Genomic DNA, 24004 nt, shown 5'->3' with positions numbered 1-24004 from the left:
GTTGAACTGCCTTGGGGAAGGCCTGAGTGGGAGTGCGGAGAACTTTGGCCGTTGTCTAGGGCCCCAGTCTGAGCCGCTGAGCCAGACAGAGCTAATAGTGTTTGGCGGTGGGTCACACGGATCCATTGTCAGTGATCTGCCCCGGCAAGCTCCGCCCTCAGGGTCGCAGAGCTAGAAACGGGTGGGAGCTGGTAACCCAGCAACCAAGTAGCCTAAGGGTGGGGTCTGAGCCGGCTTGCAGCCCTAACCCTCAGGGGCAGAGTGAGACCAGTTTTGGCACACTGGGTAAGTGGATAGCCACTTCAGCAGCGATTCCAGCGAGAAAGCTGGGAAAGCTTCTGCTCAGCAAGTTTACAAGTTCAAAGTGCCTTTTAAGTAGGCTGAAGAGAGATTTAGGGTGTCTACCTGCTGGGGTTTGAGAAATCAGCAGCCTCCAGTCGTATCAGAACTGTGACTAACATCTCATACCCCAGAAGACCACATGTTGCCCAGACAATATTCAATAACATATACAAACTGCTTTGTTTTTGGTTGTGCATTTTTTTCTTTTTTCTTTTTTTTTTGTTTGGTTGTTTTTTTTGTTTGTTTATTTTGACGTTGCTGATGTTCTTTTGTTTTTTTAATTTCAATCTTTTCCACACAGATCCCTTTTTCTTTCTCAATTTTCCTAGTTTAATTATAATTTCCCATTGCTGCCTTTTTTAATAACTTTAACTTCATTTTTGCTAGTGTTTCTACCGATATAATTTGGTTTTTCACCCAATTTTACCCCTGTAAAGTTTTCTGTTTGCTTGTTTTGGTTTGACTTATAGCATTTTTGTCTTTCCTCTCTACTTGGTGGAGGTGGGGTACTGTGTCTGACCAGGTTAGCAAAGAGCTGCTGACCACAAGGGAACCACGCAACTGGGCACCCCCAGAAGGTGGGGTTTTTTAAGGTTGTGTCAAAGTACCCTACTGTACACCTATATTGCCCTGTCTCCCTCTTTGTGTGCCTTTCTTCTTTCTGTCAATATTCCTTATACACACCCCCTCTCCTTTCTCTATCTTTCTTTTTTTCTTATCACTCGGTCCTCCTTTCTTTCATCCCCTTTTTTTTGCTCTTCAACCTTCTCACCCTTCTGGTCCTGTACCCCTTAGTCCACAGGAACAAGAACTTAAAGAGCAAGAGGAAGTGAAAGGAAAATTAGGGCAAGGAAACAGATAAAAGAAATCACTCATGAGGAAGAATCAGCAGAAAACTCCAGGCAACATGAAGAACCAGTCTAGAACAACCCCACCAAGGGACCATGAGGTAGCTACTGCAGATGATTCCACCAGTATAGAAATGTTAGGAATGACAGAAAGGGAATTTAGAATACACATGTTGAAAACAATGAAAGAAATGATGGAAACAATGAAGGAAAATGCTAATAAAGTGGAAAATAACCAAAAGGAAATCCAAAAACAGAATCAAATCAGAGATGAACGATATGAAGAATATAAAAAGGATATAGCAGACCTGAAGGAACTGAAACAGTCAATTAGGGAACTTAAAGATGCAATGGAAAGTATCAGCAACAGGTTAGATCATGCAGAAGAAAGAATTTCAGAGGTAGAAGACAAAGTTCTTGAGATAACTCAGACAGTAAAAGAGGCAGAAAAGAAGAGAGAGAAAGCAGAACGTTCACTGTCAGAATTATGGGACTTTATGAAGCGTTCCAACATACGAGTTATAGGAATTCCAGAAGGGGAAGAAGAATGCCCCAGAGGAATGGAAGCCATACTAGAGAATATTATAAAAGAAAATTTCCCAAACATCACCAAAGATTCTGACACACTGCTTTCAGAGGGATATCGGACCCCGGGTCGCCTCAACTCTAACCGAGCTTCTCCAAGACACATTGTGATGAACCTGTCCAAAGTCAGGACAAAAGAAAAGATTCTGCAAGCTGCCAGGAGTAAGCGCCAGTTGACCTACAGGGGCAAATCCATCAGAGTGACCGCAGACTTCTCGAATGAAACTTTCCAAGCAAGAAGACAATGGTCATCTACCTTTAATCTACTTAAACAGAACAATTTTCAGCCCAGAATTCTGTACCCTGCTAAGCTAAGCTTAAAAATTGACGGAGAAATCAAATCATTTACGGATATACAAACATTGAGGAAATTTGCCACAACAAGACCAGCTCTACAGGAAATACTTCAACCTGTTCTGCACACTGACCACCACAATGGATCAGCAGCAAAGTAAGAACTCAGAAATCAAAGGACAGAAACTAACCTCCACACTGATGCAAAAGATAAAAGTAAGCAATGGACTCTCACCAAATAAGACGAATAGAATACTACCACACTTATCAATTATCTCCATAAATGTTAATGGCTTGAATTCCCCACTGAAGAGACATAGATTGGCTGACTGGATTAAAAAACACAAGCCATCCATTTGCTGTCTGCAAGAAACACACCTGGCTTCAAAAGACAAATTAAAGCTCCGAGTCAAGGGTTGGAAGACAATTTTTCAGGCAAATGGAATTCAGAAGAAAAGAGGAGTTGCAATCTTATTTTCAGATACATGTGGATTTAAAGCAACTAAAGGCAAAAAAGACAAAGATGGTCACTTTATATTGGTCAAGGGAAAACTACAACAAGAAGACATTTCAATTCTAAATATTTATGCACCCAATTTAAATGCTCCCAGATTCTTGAAGCAGACCTTACTCAGTCTGAGCAATATGATATCTGATAATACCATCATAACAGGGGACTTTAACACACCTCTTACAGAGCTGGACAGATCCTCTAAACAGAAATTAAACAAAGATGTAAGAGATTTAAATGAGACCCTAGAAGAATTATGCTTGATAGACGTATATAGAACACTCCACCCCAAAGATAAAGAATATACATTCTTCTCATCACCCCATGGAACATTCTCCAAAATTGATCATATCCTGGGACACAAATCAAATATCAACAGAATCAAAAGAATTGAAATTTTACCTTGTATCTTTTCAGACCATAAGGCACTAAAGGTGGAACTCAACTCTAACAAAAATGCTCAACCCCACCCAAAGGCATCGAAATTAAACAATCTTCTGTTGAATAACAGATGGGTGAAGGAAGAAATAAAACAGGAAATCATTAACTTCCTTGAGCATAACAACAGTGAAGACACAAGCTACCAAAACCTGTGGGATACTGCAAAAGCAGTTTTGAGAGGAAAATTCATCGCTTTAGATGCCTACATTCGAAAAACAGAAAGAGAGCACATCAACAATCTCACAAGAGATCTTATGGAATTGGAAAAAGAAGAACAATCTAAGCCTAAACTCAGTAGAAGAAAATAAATATCCAAAATCAAATCAGAGATCAATGAAATTGAAAACAAAAGAATCATTCAGAAAATTAATGAAACAAGGAGTTGGTTTTTTGAAAAAATAAATAAAATAGATAAACCATTGGCCAGACTAACGAGGAATAGAAAAGTAAAATCTCTAATAACCTCAATCAGAAACGATAAAGGGGAAATAACAACTGATCCCACAGAGATACAAGAGATCATCTCTGAATACTACCAGAAACTCTATGCCCAGAAATTTGACAATGTGAAGGAAATGGATCAATATTTGGAATCACACCCTCTCCCTAGACTTAGCCAGGAAGAAATAGACCTCCTGAATAGACCAATTTCATGCACTGAGATCAAAGAAACAATAAAAAAGCTTCCAACTAAAAAATGCCCTGGTCCAGATGGCTTCACTCCAGAATTCTATCAAACCTTCAAGGAAGAGCTTATTCCTGTAATGCAGAAATTATTCCAAAAAACTGAGGAAGAAGGAATCTTCCCCAACACATTCTATGAAGCAAACATCACCCTGATACCAAAACCAGGAAAAGACCCAAGCAAAAAGGAGAATTTCAGACCAATCTCACTCATGAATATAGATGGAAAAATTCTCAACAAAATCCTAGCCAATAGATTACAGCTTATCATCAAAAAAGTCATTCATCATGATCAAGTAGGCTTCATCCCAGGGATGCAAGGCTGGTTTAACATACGCAAGTCCATAAACGTTATCCACCATATTAACAGAGGCAAAAATAAAGATCATATGATCCTCTCAATAGATGCAGAAAAAGCATTTGATAAAATCCAGCATCCTTTTCTAATTAGAACACTGAAGAGTATAGGCATAGGTGGCACATTTCTAAAACTGATTGAAGCTATCTATGACAAACCCACAGCCAATATTTTACTGAATGGAGTAAAACTGAAAGCTTTTCCTCTTAGAACTGGAACCAGACAAGGTTGTCCTCTGTCACCTTTACTATTCAACATAGTGCTGGAAGTTCTAGCCAATACAATTAGGCAAGACAAGGAAATAAAGGGAATCCAAATGGGAGCAGAGGAGGTCAAACTCTCCCTCTTTGCTGACGACATGATCTTATACTTAGAGAACCCCAGAGACTCAACCACAAGACTCCTAGAAGTCATCAAAAAATACAGTAATGTTTCAGGATATAAAATCAATGTCCACAAGTCAGTAGCCTTTGTATACACCAATAACAGTCAAGATGAGAAGCTAATTAAGGACACAACTCCCTTCACCATAGTTTCAAAAAAATGAAATACCTAGGAATATACCTAACGAAGGAGGTGAAGGACCTCTATAAAGAAAACTATGAAATCCTCAGAAAGGAAATAGCAGAGGATATTAACAAATGGAAGAACATACCATGCTCATGGATGGGAAGAATTAACATTGTTAAAATGTCTATACTTCCCAAAGCAATCTACCTATTCAATGCCATTCCTATCAAAGTACCTACATCGTACTTTCAAGATTTGGAGAAAATGATTCTGCGTTTTGTATGGAACCGGAAAAAACCCCGTATAGCTAAGGCAGTTCTTAGTAACAAAAATAAAGCTGGGGGCATCAGCATACCAGATTTTAGTCTGTACTACAAAGCCATAGTGGTCAAGACAGCATGGTACTGGCACAAAAACAGAGACATAGACACTTGGAATCGAATTGAACACCAAGAAATGAAACTAAGATCTTACAACCACCTAATCTTTGATAAACCAAACAAGAACTTACCTTGGCGGAAAGACTCCCTATTCAATAAATGGTGTTGGGAGAACTGGATGTCTACATGTAAAAGACTGAAACTGGACCCACACCTCTCCCCACTCACAAAAATTGATTCAAGATGGATAAAGGACTTAAACTTAAGGCATGAAACAATAAAAATCCTCAAAGAAAGCATAGGAAAAACACTGGAAGATATTGGCCTGGGGGAAGACTTCATGAAGAAGACTGCCATGGCAATTGCAACAACAACAAAAATAAACAAATGGGACTTCATTAAACTGAAAAGCTTCTGTACAGCTAAGGACACAATAACCAAAGCAAAGAGACAACGTACACAATGGGAAAGGATATTTGCATATTTTCAGTCAGACAAAAGCTTGATAACCAGGATCTATAGAGAACTCAAATTAATCCACCTGAAAAAAGCCAACAATCCCTTATATCAATGGGCAAGAGACATGAATAGAACTTTCTCTAAAGACGACAGACGAATGGCTAACAAACACATGAAAAAATGTTCATCATCTCTATATATTAGAGAAATGCAAATCAAAACAACCCTGAGATATCATCTAACCCCAGTGAGAATGGCCCACATCACAAAATCTCAAAACTGCAGATGCTGGCGTGGATGTGGAGAGAAGGGAACACTTTTACACTGCTGGTGGGACTGCAAATTAGTACAACCTTTCTGGAAGGAAGTATGGAGAAACCTCAAAGCACTCAACCTAGACCTCCCATTTGATCCTGCAATCCCATTACTGGGCATCTACCCAGAAGGAAAAAAATCCTTTTATCATAAGGACACTTGTACTAGACTGTTTATTGCAGCTCAATTTACCATTGCCAAAATGTGGAAACAGCCTAAATGCCCACCAACCCAGGAATGGATTAACAAGCTGTGGTATATGTATACCATGGAATACTATTCAGCCATTAAAAAAAATGGAGACTTTACATCTTTCGTATTAACCTGGATGGACGTGGAGGACATTATTCTTAGTAAAGCATCACAAAAATGGAGAAGCATGAATCCTATGTACTCAATCTTGATATGAGGACAATTAATGACAATTAAGGTTATGGGGGGGAAGCAGAAAGAGGGATGGAGGGAGGAGGGTGGGGCCTTAGTGTATGTCACACTTTATGGGGGCAAGACATGATTGCAAGAGGGACTTTACCTAACAATTGCAATCAGTGTAACTGGCTTATTGTACCCTCAATGAATCCCCAACAATAAAAAAAATAAATAAATAAAAAATAAAAATAATTCTTCAATTTTAAAATGTGCAATCTGCAATATACAGAAATGAGCTCAAATATTTATGTATAAGGATATTTGTTATCAGATTAGATATAAGATTAAAAACTAGAAACATCATAAATTTCTAAGATATACAAGATGTCCCAGAGTCACCCATTGAGTCACCATGCATGGAAAAAAATGGAAAATTATAGCTCAATGTATCTTTATTTATAAAATATTCATTACAAACTTTTCAAAGATGTGGCCAACATGTATAAAATATTTTGAAAATATTTTGTAAAATTTTGTAATGAATATTTTATAAATAAAGGTACATTTAGTTACAATTTCCCATTTTCCCTTTGTATGGTGACTTTACTTTTGGGGTACCCTGTAGAGTTTATCCAATGTAATATTATATACCCATTAAAAGACTATTTTAAAAAGGAGCATGACAAATTTTCAAAAACATAGGGCTAAATTTTAAAATATATATGATAAGATTATGTACAGTATAATTTATTTATTTAAATGTATACGATTCCAAAGAAAAAATAAGAATTTTTTTTAAATGTTATAGTGATCAGCAATTGGCAATGGGAACTTATCCCTTATTTGTACCTTTCTGTATTTTTAAGATTTTTCACAATTTACAAGGTACATATTACTCTTGTAATCAGAAAGAAAATAGTAAGCACGTTCTTTCAAAAAATATGATACTCTCTATTGGAAAGACAGGTTTGCAGCAAAACTTTGGCTCTAAAGCATAATTTTTATTAAGAGCAAGAGAAGTGGTAAGCAAATAAAATTTTCTCTGATTATCTAAGAGAGTGTAATTCCCCTAGTGCTAATGTTTTGTTTCTTAATACTATAGTCCAGCAAAAGAAACCAGGGATATTTGGGGTAATAACTGAATTCTAGGACTGAGGCAAGAGGTTACACAATGAGCCTAGAGAATCTGAAGATACCAGAGAGTTAAGGGCGTGCTCAAAGAATGATACGGGTGAGGCAGCACAAGGAAACAGGTCTACTGTACTGATACATACATGTGGTACATATCTGGTCTATGAAAATTAGGTCAACTTTAGGAAGTGGTCAGTGTAAGGAGGTGGTGGTGGTGGCTATGGAGGTTCTACTACATATACCCTCAAGTTCTACTGAGCCACAGAAAGGAATGAAATAATGTCTTGCAGTAAGTTGGATGGAACTAGAGACCATTATCCAAGGGGAAGTATTTCAGGATTGTAGTCAAAACATTACATGGTCTCACTAATAAGTGGGAGCTAAATGATGGGTATACACAGGCACAAAGAGATGTAAAAGACATTAGAAAACAAGAAAAGGAGAGGAGGAATATACTGGATAAACATTTACCCATTGGGTACAATAAACACCGTCCTGGTGGCTGACACTTTGAAAGTTCTCACTTCAGCATTGTTGCGATGTCTCCATGTAACAAAGACATTTGTAGCTGCTTACTATTTTTTAGACTAAAAATAAATAAATAAACAAACAGCATCTTAGTAATTGTACTGTTGTTATATGTTAAGGTTAATACTTGATATGGTTTGTTTTCATTTGACAACTTCTTTGTGTATTTAAACTTCTTTGAGATGAAATTTTAAAAATTAAGATAATTTAATAAGGTATAATTAGTTTATATTACGAAATTAATGTTTGTAGAAAAGTGAAAAGGAGAAAAGTAAATAATCACAACCCTTTGATCCAGCATACAAAGATGCATTTCTACTGTCTACAATTTCTACTGGCTATTTTTCAATGAATGCAAGAAATGTACATGGATCTAAAGAGAAACTTGGGCTGCTTCCTGGGTTTATTGAGGTCTATGACCCTAAGCTCTCATACAGGACACTAAACAGCCATACTTCTAGTGCTTTGACTCAGAGAATTAAATCCACATGTTGAGATATGGGAGGACAGGGGGTTAGAGTCAGACCTGCCAAAGGGCCTCTTCCTCACCACTCAGAGCCAGTTTCCGGCCTGGAAACCACCCTCAGCCCATCTGGACAGCATTAACATGAATTTCCATTAGCATCAAAACCCCCCTACAGGCATCAAGGAGTCTTCTGACAGCCCAGAAATGGTAACAAGATTTCCAGTGGCAGAGAAAAAGTGAAAATTATGTTTAAATTATGTAAAATTGCTTCTCTTAACATAAAAGCTTGATCAGAAATCACAGCATCAAAAGTAATTAAGAGGTGTCTACCTGGTCAGGTGTTATTACGTAACTTGTAAGCAATGTAAGGCCTGGAAATGGGTGTGCCCTTTGTCCACATCCATGAGAACCTGTTTCCTGGCAGGACGTATATGCCCACACCCCACCCCTCAGAAATAGTGGCTCACAGCTGGACAGCCGGGGGATAAACAAGCTTATAGTTTGGTGGGAGACTGCACAGTGATCCTGCTCTCTCCAGCTGGAACTAGGTTGTTACTATAGCAACAACCACATGATAGACAGATCTTTCAACATGCTGTGGTCTACTGTGATAAGAGCTCCCAGGTTATCCAGTCAGTATTTTCAAAGTGTGCTAAAAACGTGCATTCTGTGTAATGATACTAAATGCTATGTTTCAGGATCAATTTTAAGTGCTTTTCTTTTTAAAATTAAAGTGATAGCATATTTGAACTGTTTTTAGTTCTAAGTAATGATTTGGGCCGATAGTTTTATGCGCTACCATGTCAAGCCAAAACTTCTGTTCTTTGTGTATCACTTATGTGCTTTGAGAAAGGTTGAACTGAATTAATGAAAAAGCTTAGCAAAGACCCTAGAAATCATTTGTGCCATAGCAAATGTGGAAGGGACAATCCTAAAATGGAGGCAAATCTTATAGTGTGTTTATAAACACAACTTAAGTTTCTTCTCCTGAATGTAGATTGCCTTTGCTAAGAACCATAGGCTCAAAGTAATCTATCTTGGGGCAAAATCTTCAGAGTGATTTTCTTAAATGAACTTTTTATAGAAGCATTTTGTACTCACACAAAGAGGAGTACTCATATGGTAAGAGTAATCAACCCAGTTAATTTTCACCAAAAGAACAGTGTCTAGATTAAGAAACAGAACAATGTAAGATACTGTAAAGAAAGCCCTTCCCACTTAAGTAACAATTCACCACCGGTAACTGTATTCTGACTCCACCTGTATTCTGTATCCTGTAGTTCCACCTGTTTCTGAACTTTGTCCATGTGTAACCATGCAGTAAGATTCTTCCTTTCTATTGCTTGTAGTGATAGTTTGCTCATTGTTGTCCCTGTATTTTAATCTATGGCTTCATTAGAAATGTGATCTGGGTAAATACTAGGAGATGGTTACAATTTTCAAAATAAACTTTCTTTGATGCTAAATTACAAAAGAAATAATAGAAAATTGGGAGGTGCAGATGTGTCTTCCTTTTAAATTTGAGTGGTCCTGTTCCTATTTTAGTGTTTTGGAGGGAGTTAGAGCAGACATCAGACAAGATTGTCTTGGAGTATGAAGAGTTTAAGAGAAATATTAGTATCCCTAAAAGTTACCCTAACTTTTTGAGTATAGCATACTCAAATCCAAAATATTATTTTCTGCTTCTTAAATGCATCCTGAGATTTGGCAGGATTGTTTCAGCAAGGTACTAATTGATTGCTGCTTCCTTTTCTTTTTTTTTTTTTTTTTCTGTCTACAAGATCTAAAGTGATTTTTGACAAGGGAAAAATAATGTATTGCCATCGTGGATATTGTCAAATATATGATCAGTCAGAAGAAGCAAAAATTTCATGCTTCTGGACCAGCAATGTATCTTCAGAGATGTCCCCATTTTTATTATTATTGCTGAGATCAGCAAAGGACAATTTGCAAAAGCTATAGAATAATTATATTATTTTGAGAGCCTGCAACGTATTACCCAAAGCACACCTCTAAATTTAGATTGCTTTCTTGGAAATTGCTTTTACAAATTTTTACTATATCATCTAAAAGGAGATAACATGGTCACTGATTCATTGAAATGCATAATATGCTCAAGTTCATTTCCACAAAGAAAAATGTGACCTCTGTTTTTAAAGGCAAATATAGATCAAAGCTTAAAAGTTAAAATTGATTCTATTTTTTTTCACTTTGCTTCATTAAGTAATGAATCAAACATTGACTATCTTTTCTTCTGAATATAGGAAGTTTAGAAGCCGAGGGGGAACTCTCAATAAATATTTTATTTTTACATTTACCCTAAAAGATTTGAAAATAAGGGTCAATTTGCCAGCATGATCAAGGTCAAGACCAGCTATGGGACTTCTGGATCTCAGTTTCCTTATATATAAAGTGAAAAGATTCGACTATATACTCATACGTTTTCTTCCAGAACTAACATGCTTTGATTCCGTTTCAGAAATAAATCAACTTGTAAGAGCCAGGAAGGAGGTCAGGGCAGAGGCTGGGTACTGGGGCGATTATAGTCAGAGGAAGCCAAAGTCTCTGCCAGCCAGTAGCAGGTTAGGAATAAATAATTAGATCTCCAGGGATTTCAGGAGAGGATTTGAGATCTAGGAACAGCAAAAAAATGTACAGAAATGAGTCTAATCCTAGTGCCCTTTGAATTTCCTGCTGAGCAATGGTGTACACAGGAGACAATAGCGACAAACACCTGTATCTAGCTGGCTCAGAGGCTGAGTTCAGGGGACATCGGCACAGCAGGCGAATGCAGCTCTGCCACCCCACAAGGAGGGGTGCACTCCAGGCTAGATCTGGGATTTTGGATTTTTTTTTTAATAAAATTTGTATTCTTTAGAATAGTTTCAGATTTATAGGAAAATTGTCAAAATTGTACAGAGATTTCCCATATATCCCTATCCAGTGTCCCCTATTATTAGCATCATGCATTATTATAGAAAATTTGTCACTAATTATGACCCAATGGTGATACGTTATTATTAACTAAAGTCCATGCTTTATTCAGATTTTCTTAGTTTTTATCTAATGTCCTTTTTCTGCTCCAGGTCCCACCCCCATTCCATGTATTAGTCACATCTCCTTAGGCTCCTTTTGTCTGTGACAGTTTCTCAGATTTTCCTCGTTTTTGATGACTTTAGGAAGTACTTGTGGAACACTGTGGGGGGTTCTCTAATGATTTTCTAATGACTGGGGTGGGATTATGAGTTTGGAGGAGGAAGTGTCATTTTTATCAAATCCTATCAAAGATGCGTACTACAAATGTGACTTTTCACTGTTGATGTGTTGACTGTGCTTTTCACCAAAACAGTGTTTGTCAGATTTCTCTACTGCAAAATTGCACTTCCCCTACTTTTCATAATAATATCTTTAGAAAAAAGTAACTACATGCAGCTCACAGCTAAAGCTGTCAGAGTGAGGATCATGCACCTCCTTGAGGGCAAAGTACCTACAGACATTATTAGGAATATTTATTTCTACCTAGGGGGTTTATCTTTTCTCTTTATTTTATGATAATCTTTATGATAATCACTTATTCATATCAATATGAATTCATGAAAATTTGTTTTATACTTTGAGTCATAATTATGTACTATTTTATTTTCCTGTTCAAATTCTTTCAGTTTTGACCCTTGACAGCCCAACACATTGTACAGCTAACCCATATGGGTCATCCCTAACCCATATGACTATAAAATAGCAACTAATTAAAATTTAACATGTGTATACTATTTTTATGTTTAATCTGAAGTACAGTCAGAATGCTTTGTTCAAAACTTATCTGGGGCCGGCCCCATATACCAAGGGTGGTGGGTTCAAACCAGGCCCCAGACAAACTGCAAAAACAACAACAACAAAAAAAAACCTACCTGGGCCAGTTATCTCTCCTCTCTTCTTATTTCTCTCTCTCCCCCCCACCCTTCTCGCTGTAATATTTTTAACACTTTTTAGCCCATTTTCTTTTGGATGTTCACATTTGTACTCTCCCTATCACTTAATTTTGTTTCCTTTAATGTTTATTTGGTGATGGTTTCTTGGTTCATACCTCTCTCTCTTTTTTTTTTTATTAAATCATAGCTGTGTATATTAATATGATCATGGGGCACCATACACTTGGTTCATAGATCGTTTGACACATTTTCATCACACTAGTTAACATAGCTTTCATAGCATTTTCTTAGTTATTTTGCTAAGACCTTTACATTCCACATTTACTAGGATTCACATATACCCTTATAAGATGCACGGCAGGTGTAATCCCATTAATCCCCCTCCCTCCACCTACCTCCCCCCTCCCCTCCCTTTCTCCCTTCTCCCTATTCTTAGGTTGTAACTGGGTTATAGCTTTCATGTGAAGGTCAAAAAATCACACCATAACAAAGATATTTGTACCAGAATGTTTATTGCAGCCCAATTCATAATTGCTAAGTCATGGAAAAAGCCCAAGTGCCCATCGATCCATGAACGGATCACCATGGAATACTATGCAGCCTTAAAAAAAGATGGAGACTTTACCTCTTTCATGTTTACATGGATGGAGCTGGAACATATTCTTCTTAGTAAAGTGTCTCAAGAATGGTTCATACCTCTCTTCCATGAGTTTGTGTGTTTCTGCTTCCTTATATACTTTTTTAATGGCATTTCTTTTAAATGAATGAAAAATGTTATTTCTTTGTGATTTTGATCTCTCCTATAGCAATGATTTTCTGGTGAATATCCTTCTTCTTTGGGTGATCTTTGCTGATCTTTTCTTCCTTTTCTTTGACAGCAGCTTTCTATAGATGTTGCACACACGAGCTTCTAGTCTCTCTACTAATGCACGGTTCACATGACTGGAAATGTTTGAGCCAGTGATCTATGAGAATTTTTGGGTGAGGCCAAGTGTAAGGTTCAGATATGTTGATTCCCACCAAGCACACTCTCTCTGTTCCTCATTCTCCTCATGAAATTCATTCCTGAAAAGTGTTGCTTTTGTGCTTTTCTACATTTGGGCCACTCCTTTGCTTTGCTTCACCGTGTCACTGCTTTTGTTTCTGCTATGGGTGGAGACACACACCTTCTTGGATGTGATTTTTCTTAGCACTTTTACAGATCTGCTGCCACTGAATTCTGTTGCTGAGAGCTTTTGCAAATAGTTGTTACATCAATTGGTTTAGTTTCATCAAGGTGATGTTTTCTTATGCCCCTGGTCTCTAAATTTCATAGCTGTCTATTGCCAAGAGCTATTAGCTATTTTCCAGAGTAACTAACTGAAAACACATTCAACGGACTCCTCGAACACAGTGCCTAAAATATTTTCCGGGATGAAAGGGCTCCACATTTTCTTAGCCTGGTTACTCAGAGAGCGGAGCCTGAGGGATAAGCTTATGTGTGTTGCTTTATCACGAGTGTGATCTCATGGAGCAGGAGTGAAAGAAAGAGAAGAGGTCAAGAAACAGTGCAGAGGTGCAGTACTGGGTTGGCCCCCACTTCACATCATGCACACCTGAATCTTCCTTTTTCCCATTACTGCCTTCTGAGAGGCCCTTTCCATGGCTATATTTTACTACGGTTTGTTCACAGAAGGAAAAGAAAAAACTTAGCTACTAACTGCCATATCCCATTGATCAAAGGTTTTCCACAGGGTGTCAATGTTCTCTGACTTCTAAGCTGCACATGCATGGGCTCTGCTATGGTTTGAATGTTTGTGTTCTCTCCAAAATTCATGTTGAGACTTAATCCCCAAAGCAACTGTATTAAGAGGTGTGACCTCTGTGCAGTGAGGTCACAAGGGCTCTACCCACATGAATGCATTAGTGCTTTTATAAAACAGCTGGAGGTAGCTAACTAGACCCTTTTTGCCTTTCCACTTTCTTCCATGTGAGGACACAGCCTTTAAGTTGCCATCTTACAAGCAGAGCACAGGTTCTTAGCAGACACCAACAATGCGGGCACCTTGATCTTGGACTTCTAGCTTGCAGAACTGTGAGAAATAAATATCTGCTCCTTATGAATTATCCAGTCCCAGATGTTTCGTTATAGCAGCACTAACAGACTAAGACAGGCCTCTACCTGAGATTGCTATTCTTACTCCTGTGAGTCAACAGAGAAGCCCAGAAAACACTACAGGTGGGCAAGCAGCAGTCAATATCAGAGCGTGACTGCAGGAAGTTAGTCGCTCAAATTTGCCTTGGCAGCATGCTCTGGTTCACAGAGTCCCACTTTAGATCTATGGTGGCAGAGGATTATTAACACCTCCTTTTCCTCTGAAAACTCTTTTGAATTGTAAGACAAGCTCTACTATATTTACCTAAGCCTATGAAGGATTAGTCACTGGATGAACCAGGAAAAACTGTTGGAAACCCCTAGAAACAGCTGAGTCTGAGAAGATCGGAAATGACATAGAAGTGGAGCCTAAGGCAGTCTAGAACATTTTTCTAGATAACACCTACCTTCAAGTACACTTTCTAGACAGGAGGAGAATGGGCTTTCCTTGGTTCAGAACCTTAATACTGATATTCTGAGGACCTCACTCTCATCGCCATCTCTCTATGAATATCTTTAAATGTTCATGTAAATAAAAAGATAAAATGCATGGAGTGGGGTGGGCTGGTGGTGAAGGAGATGAAGAGTTTATGCAGATAAGACGTCCAATGTGAGTTGGACTATCACCTCAACCTATAATTTCAACCCAAAACGAATGACTTTTAATATTATTTTCATTCTGCATACATTGATTGAGTTTAATTAATGGCCCATTGTATACTACTAAAAATGCCTTTACTTCCAACTACTTCAAGAAAATGCACATCATTTAAAAATTGTTACATGGTGTTAAATTCAGCCAAATCCAAAAAGAGCATTATCAAGCAAACTGTAGCCTTCAAAATAATATCTAAATATTTTCAAACAATCCAGACATAATATCCCAAGGACTATTTCTTCTCATTGTAATTTCGGCTTCAAAGGTAAAATTTAATGGGCTATATTGAAAACACCAATGAAAATTAAAGGTAATCCATTTTAATTATGAAATGTTCAGAGCATATCTTGAGCAGCAAACATCCAAAATATAGATCATGAGTCATCCCAATATGCAAATCACAAAGCAAGGGGCAACATTTTTCAAGATATATTTTCTCCTACAGACTTGAATTTGCATTTAAAAGCACAAAAATAAATCTCTGAAAGATCTGATCACAACACCAGCAAGGGAAGCAAACCAAGAGAAGCATTAGCTATTAACTGCCAAAAAGCTCTTTTGAATATTACTTGCCAAGACACAAAGAAGGGAATTGGGGTGGGTGAGCCAAAGAGCCCCTTTAATCAACATAGTCCACAGATCAAAAAATTGAGCTCTGAATAAAATGATTGTAAATAAAATACTGAAAATAAAAAAATGAGAAGAATCTGTTTCCTTACAGTAATATAGACATGCACTGTTCTAGTGGTGTCCAAAGACACCATCAAACAAAAGCTGCATTATTAATTTAATAACAGACTTTTAGGAAAAAATGCATGTATTTTCCTTTTTTGTGGGGTTTTAAACTAATCAACAATAACACACATGGTGCATGCTAATCCACACACTTGATCTTAGCCAAAAGGCCGAGAAGCGATGGTGCATGCTAATCCAATCATTCTTTTCTTCTATTATAACTGGTTTCTTTTAGAGCGTAAACATTATTCTAAAAGATTTTTAAGATTACGGTGACATTGTTTTTCAAAATTCATCCTTATTTATAATTTTGATAATTTTAACAGCTTTAGGGTTACGAAAACAATTTTAAAACATTTAAAAACATATTAAATTCCTTATTATTAAATTTAGAGCTCATTTTTTTTCCTTGATTGAATTATATTTTTCTGAATATTGCACAGCTCCTCCTGAAAGGCAGACAGACATTTTAACTGATAGGTAATTACTGCCTGAGAGATAGAAATACAGATTAATTATAACTACTATTCCAAAATATCACTGTTGAATCCAGAAATCTAGCCTGCAAGATGGAGTCTGAGAAGCTAAGCTGAAGCAGTACTGCTCAGCTAGTCTGCTCAGCCTTCCCCCGACCTTCTGTGATTACCTAGTTAAGTTTTCTCCGTGATTATGAGGATGTTTACCTCAAGAGACTTAAGGAAGTAGTCACACAGAGACAATAGCTGTTGTGATATTAGTAGAATAAAGGTTATTTTGATGACAATATTTTCTGCAAAAATTCTCTTAGATATTTTATTAAATGAAAATTATCTTTCCAGGGTTGAAACATTGTGCTTTGTCAGAATGAAAACTACTTTGACGTTACTTCCTATCAGATAAAGTTAAAATTTTCTAGGTCTGTTTCCTTGTATTCCCATTATAAAAACTATTAGAATTGTAACTGAGGCAGAACAGAATTGAGAGGCTATTCTCACTGTTCCCCAGAATCGCTGGACTTCTAAAAATAAAACTTCAGACATAAACCCTGGACAGTAACAAGCAGCCAGACCCTCTTCATCCAGTAACACTATGAGAATTTTGGCAATTTCTGCTACCTTCCATGATATTACCTGAAGGTGATAGGAATTATTTTTTGGCATAAAAAATAACTGTGTTTTTAAAACAACAGTTGTAAAGCTACATGTTTAAAACATTGTAAGCAATGAATTACAGATCAAAAACTAAAATAAATTTCAGATGCTTCTACTACTACTGTTTCTATTGTAAACAACTCCTAGGTACATTTATGTAGAGAGGGTACAAAATGAGGCCAAGCCCTTGAACAGTAATCAGTGCTAGTCGATAATCATTTACAGAGAATTTCCACTTCTGTTTATAATGGAGTGGCTTGCAGGATTTGAGTGTCTGGATTTTGGAAGGGAAAAGAAGTTTTTTGGGGGGTCTTATCTATCTGCAAGCTGCTTATACTCACAAAATATGTTCTTTTTTTTTTTTTTTTTTTTTTACTGGTTTTATAGACCGTTTTATACTCACAAAACATGTTCTGACTCTTGGCCTCCAAAGCAAGATTCAGAGAAGCTGGCCAGTGAGTGACCGCCAGGAGGCAGAGAAGCCGGTAGTGTTTTAGGCAACATCGTAAGCCTGAAAAGACAAAAATTGGAATTCAGGCCTGTCGTGTTAGCCAAGGCGTTCACAGAATCAACATATAGCTTTCTTTACTTTCTTTGTCATGTATCTGTTTTGTTTTGCATTAATTTCTCTCTTTTCTGCTGTCTCTTCTAAATGGCTTTTGTTTCCAGTTTAAAAATGTCTGCCTGTGCATTGGAGTGTTTATGTCATTTACATTAAAAGTGATTATTGATAAGGTTGAACCTAAATTAGTCATTTGCTTATTTCTTTTTTAGTCTTCTCATCTGTGTTTTGTAACTCTCTATGCCTCTTTTCCTGCCTTCTTCTAATACTTTTTCTTTCTCCTCCAAGGAAGCAGCACTTTAACTCAATACGCAACCAAAGAAGCTATTAAATGAATAAAGGCTCAAGGGGCAAAAGCAGAACAGTCTTAAAAGTCATAATGCATTTGTCCAGGGTCTTTGTTTTCCTGAAGAAAGGAAGTATATCTAGAGGAAGGGACCACGAGCAGCCAGGGATTTCTGGGCCTATGTGATCTGCCACATTTGTGGATTTTCATTCACAGCCAAAATAAAAAAACCACCCTTTGTGACAGTCATTAGTGCTGCTTAGAAAAATTCTGCTGCTTTTTTTTTTTTTTTTTTAAGCACATGGTAAGATCACACTTCCTTTGCCTTTTGAAATTAACATTGGACATGTCACCTGCTTTGGTCATGAAATATGAGTAGAAAATATAAGTATCATTTTGGGGGGGGAAGCTCTAACAACAAGGCTGTGAACTTCAGCATTCTCTCTGCTCTCCTTCAGTGATCATACAAGCTGTGTAATGTCAGTCTCTGTCAGCTTGAATACCTGAGTAACTGCCACAAACCTCATGCTGACCATGCTGGAAATGGAGTGTAATTAGGAAATGAACTGTGTGTGGTAAGCTGCTGAGAATTGGTGCTGTTTATTACTGCAGCACAACATCACCCATCCTATCTAATATACATTATACAACTTTTTAGGTAAGATAATGCAGGTTCCATAGAGTTGTGTGTACACACACAAGTACCCACATACGTCTGTAATTTGAGTGTCTTCGTAGTCTTGTTTGTATTATATTCTGTTCATAATCATGTTCTGATTTGTTCTTTCATCCTCAAATTTTATTCAACATAGAATTTAATTTTTTAACTTCAGAAATTATTATGTTGATAGGTAGAATCACAACTTGGGGTTATCATTCCTGTTTTCTGTTTAGTCCTCCGTTAAAATTATGCCCTCCACTTGCAATATTCAATCAAAAATGATGATCTATTCTTGGGAAAACCTGAACTAATCCATCAAGAGAGAAATTATAGGAAAACCTCCTTCATAAGTATATTCCTCATGTAATTTTTACATTTCCTCAAGTATAAGAAAACTGCTAAAACATATTTTGCCATGAAAAAAGGACAAATATTGTGCTCATTAAGGAATAGAATTTGAATCCATCTTATCTATATTTTAATAAATGATTTATAAATTACAGAGTGAAAATCCATAGCCCTTACCAGCCACTGAGATCTGCTAAGTCAATAATTAAGTTCCGACCAGGGCGGCCAGGTTGATGAACTGAGGCAGAAGGAACAAGAAACAAGGGACACTACTTGAGGTTGCACAGCAAATAAGCCATGGAGTTGTCAGATTCCAGAGCCACAGCTCAACAGTAAATCTCTCTGTTACCCTGAGTCTCATTTTGTTGCCCTCGGTAGAGTGCCATGGTGTTATAGCTCACAGCAACCTCAAACTCTTTGACTTAAGTGATTCTCTTGTCTTGGCCTCCAAGCTCACAAAGAGTTTCAGATCCTTGACACTGGAGCCTCAGGCTGTTGCCCTGGATAGAGTGCCGTGGTGTCACAGCTCTTAGCAACCTCAAACTCCTGGGCTTGACACCACCGGGACCTCCATAAGAGCTGCACCGCGACCCCAACCTGCAACCCGCACCCGCCAGGTCTCCGCATGCCCTGACCAGGAACTGCGGGAGCCACGCAACCCTGCGTCCTCCCTCCTGTACCCTCCCTGCTTTCACACCAGCCTGCTTGTCTGGCCAGGGGCACTGGTAGCCATATGCCCTCTGGAGCCCTCCCTGCCTCTGTACAGAGCCCTTCTCCTGGCCAGAGACTGCTGGAGCCTTGGGATCTCTGTACCAAAGTCACTGGGTGCCAGGCACTCCCAGAACTGTGCACATCACCTCCTGCTCTGTTGCTGGATCCGGGTGTGTCACAACCAGAAATTCCTGGCTGGGGCCGCCCCAGAGGAACTACACAGGGTCACTCTCTACAAAGATCCAGCAACAATAGAGTGATCCTGCTGGGGTCTAATCTTGGAAAGACACCTCCCCAACTCTGAGGATGGCCAGAGGCAATGGTGAAAAAAAATCATGAGGCGAAATCAACAGAAAAACTCTGGCAATATGAACAATCAGAGTAGATCAACTCCCACAAGGATCAATGGGGCAGACACACCACAAGATCCCATGCACAAACAAATAGCTGAGATGTCAGAAATCGAATTCAGAATCTGCATAGCAAATAAGATTGAATTAGAATTCCAAGCAGTAACCCAAAAGATATCTCAAGAATTCAACAAATTCAAAGACCAAATGACCAAAGATTTTGACACATTGAGACAAGACGTTGCAGTCCTCAAAGATCTGAGAAACACAGTAGAAACCCTCAGTAACAGAATGGAGCAAGCAGAAGAAAGGATTTCTGACATTGAAGACAAAGCTTTCAAATGCTCCTAAACTCTCAAAGAGGAAGAGAAATGGGGGGCAAAAACAGATCACTCTCTCAGAGAGCTCTGGGATAATTTGAAGAAAAATAATATTCGCCTTATAGGGATCCCTAAAAGCAACAAAGTGGCTTCACAAGGCACAGAGTCTCTTCTCCATGAGATTGTGAAGGAAAACTTTCCAGACATGCCAAAAGATTCTGAAATTCAGATAACAGACAGTTTCAGAACTCTAGCATGACTCAACTCAAATAAGACATCCCCCAGACACATCATTATCAATTTCACTAAAGTTAATATGAAGGACAAAATTCTGAAAACAGCCAGACGAAAGAAAACCATCACCTACAAGGGCAAAAATATTAGAATAACTACAGATCTCTCTGCTGAAACCTTTCAAGCTAGAAGAAGATGATCATCGACTTTTAATCTCCTAAAACAAAATAACTTTCAACCCAGGATCCTGTACCCAGCTAAACTGAGTTTCACTTATGATGGCGAAATTAAATACTTCAATGACATTCACATGTTGAAGAAATTTACCATAACTAAACCAGTTCTCCAGGATACTCTTAGACCTATCCTCCATAAAGACCAGCACAATCCTCCACCACAAAAGTAAACCCACCCAGAAAATTTTGATTAAATTCCAACTTCCACAGTTGTAAAAGGATTAAAAATGTCCACCAGACTCTCGTAAGGCTTATCAATATTCTCAGTTAATGTGAATGGTTTAAATTGTCCTCTAAAGAGGCACAGGTTGGCTGACTGGATACAAAAACTCAAGCCAGATATCTGATGCATACAATAATTGCATCTTAGATTAAAAGACATATATAGACTCAAGGTGAAGGGATGGTCATGTATACTCCAGGCAAATGGAAAGCAGAAAAAAGTGGGCATTGCGATCCTATTCACAGACGCAATAGGCTTTAAACCAACCAAAATAAGGAAGGATAAGGATGGACACTTCATATTTGTTAAAGGTAATACTCAATATGATGAGATTTCAATTATTAATATTTATGCACCCAACCAGAATGCACCTCAATTTATAAGAGAAACTCTAACAGACATGAGCAACTTGATTTCCTCCAGTTCCATAGTAGTTGGAGATTTTAACACCCCTTTAGTAGTGCTGGATAGATCTTCCAAAAAGAAGCTAAGCAAAGAAATTTTAGATTTAAACTCAACCATTCAACATCTGGACTTAACAGATGACTTAACAGACATCTACAGAACATTTCATCCCAACAAAACTGAATACACATTCTTCTCATCAGCCCACAGAACATACTCCAAAATTGACCACATCCTAGGCCACAAATCTAACCTCAGCAAATTTAAAAAAATAGAAATTATTCCTTGCATCTTCTCAGACCATCATGGAATAAAAGTTGAACTCGATAACAACAGGAACCTGCATACCCATACAAAAAAATGGAAGCTAAACAACCTCATGTTGAAGGATAGATGGGTTATAGATGAGATTAAGAAGGAAATCACCAAATTTTTGGAACAAAACAACACCCAAGACATGAATTACCAGAACCTCTGGGATACTGCAAAGGAAGTCCTAAGAGGGAAATTAATAGCACTGCAAGACTTCCTCAAGAAAACGGAAAGAGACAAAGTTAATAACTTAATGGGACATCTCAAGCAACTGGATAAGGAAGAACACTACCCCAAACCCAGCAGAAGAAAAGAAATAACCAAAATCAGAGCAGAATTAAATGAAATTGAAAACAAAAGAATTATGCAACAAATCAATAAATCCAAAAGTTGGTTTTTTGAAAATATCAATAAAATAGATAAACCTTTGGCCAACCTAACCAGGAAAAAAAGAGTAAAATCTCCAATTTCATCAATCAGAAACGGTAATGATGAAATAACAACAGACCCCTCATAAATTCAAAAAATCCTTAACGAATACTACAAGAAACTCTATACTCTCAGAAATATGAAAATCTGAAAGAAATCAACCAATACCTGCAAGTACGCCACCTACCAAGACTTAGCCAGAACCAAGTGGAAATATTGAACAGGCCTATATCAAGTTCTGAAATAGCATCAACTATACAAACTCTCCCTAAAAAGAAAAGCCCAGGACCAGATGGCTTTACATCAGAATTCTACCAAACCTTTAAAGAAGAACTAGTACCTATATTACTAAACCTCTTCCAAAATATAGAAAAAGAAGGAATACTACCCAACACATTCTATGAAGCAAACATCACCTTGATCCCCAAACCAGGGAAAGACCCAACAAGAAAAGAAAATTATAGACCAATATCACTAATGAATATTGATGCTAAAATACTCAATAAGATCCTAACAAACAGAATCCAACAACACATCAAAAACATTATACACCATGACCAAGTGGGATTTATCCCAGGGTCTCAAGGCTGGTTCAATATATGTAAATCTATAAATGTAATTCAGCACATAAACAAACTAAAAAATAAGGACCATAGGATTCTTTCAATTGATGCAGAAAAAGCTTTTGATAATATCCAGCATCCCTTCATGATCAGAGCACTTAAGAAAATTGGTATAGAAGGGACATTTCTTAAACTAATAGAGGCCATCTACAGCAAACCCACAGCCAATATCATGTTAAATGGAGTTAAATTGAAATCATTTCCACTTAGATCAGGAACCAGGAAAGGTTGCCCATTGTCTCCATTGCTCTTTAACATTATAATGGAAGTTTTAGCCATTGCAATTAGGCAAGAAAAGGCGATCAAGGGTATCCACACAGGGTCAGAAGAGATCAAATTTTCACTCTTCGCAGATGATATGATCGTATATCTGGAAAACACTAGGGATTCTACTACAAAACCTTTAGAAGTGATCAAGGAATACAGCAATGTCTCAGGCTACAAAATGAACACCTATAAATCTGTAGCCTTTATATATACCAACAATAACCAAGCCGAAAAAACAGTCAAGAACTCTATTCCTTTCACAGTAGTGCCAAAGAAGATTAAATATTTGGGAGTATACCTAACAAAGGATGTGAAAGATCTCTACAAAGAGAACTATGAAACTTTAAGAAAAGAAATAGCTGAAGATGTTAGCAAATGGAAAAACACACCATGCTCATGGCTGAGAAGAATCAACATTGTTAAAATGTCTATACTACCCAAAGCAATATATAATTTTAATGCAATTCCTATTAAAGCTGTCATATTTTAAAGATCTTGAAAAAATAATACTTCGTTTTATATGGAATCAGAAAAAACCACGAATAGCCAAAACATTACTCAGCAATAAAAACACAGCAGGAGGAATCATGCTACCAGACCTGAGACTGTACTATAAATCGATAGTGATCAAAACAGCATGGTATTGGCACAAAAACAGAGAGGTAGATGTATGGAACAGAATAGAGAACCAAGAGATGAATCTAGCTACTTATCGTTATTTGATCTCAACAAGCCAATTAAAAACATTCAGTGGGGAAAAGATTCCCTATTTAACAAATGGTGCTGGGTAAACTGGCTGGCAACCTGTAGAAGATTGAAACTGGACCCACACCTTTCACCATTAACTAAGATTCTCACTGGATAAAAGATTTAAACTTAAGACATGAAACTATAAAAATACTTGAAGAAAGTGCAGGGAAAACTCTTGAAGGAATCGGCCTGGGTGAATATTTTATGAGGAAGACTCCCCAGGCAATTGAAGCAGTATCAAAAATACACTACTGGGACCTGATCAAACTAAAAAGCTTCTACACAGCCAAGAACATAGTAAGGAAAGCAAGCAGACAACCCTCAGAATGGGAGAAAATATTTGCAGGTTATACCTCCGATAAAGGTCTAATAACCAGAATCCACGGAGAACTCAAACATATTAGCAAGAAAAGAACACGTGACCCCATCTCAGGGTGGGCAAGGGACTTGAAGAGAAACTTGTCTAAAGAAGACAGACGC

At 37.6% G+C, this 24004-nt stretch overlaps 1 non-coding gene across 1 annotated transcript; it reads right to left on the bottom strand.

The window, feature by feature from the left end:
- Positions 1-15673: 15673 nt before the first annotated feature.
- LOC128585008 (U2 spliceosomal RNA) lies at positions 15674-15859 on the bottom strand. The gene has a single exon (XR_008379782.1). It is a non-coding gene; the product is annotated as a U2 spliceosomal RNA (small nuclear RNA).
- Positions 15860-24004: the final 8145 nt, after the last annotated feature.

The sequence above is a fragment of the Nycticebus coucang genome, chromosome 4 (assembly GCF_027406575.1).
Source record: "Nycticebus coucang isolate mNycCou1 chromosome 4, mNycCou1.pri, whole genome shotgun sequence".
In the NCBI taxonomy this organism is placed as follows: domain Eukaryota; kingdom Metazoa; phylum Chordata; class Mammalia; order Primates; family Lorisidae; genus Nycticebus; species Nycticebus coucang.
This window is presented reverse-complemented; position numbering and strand designations above follow the sequence as displayed.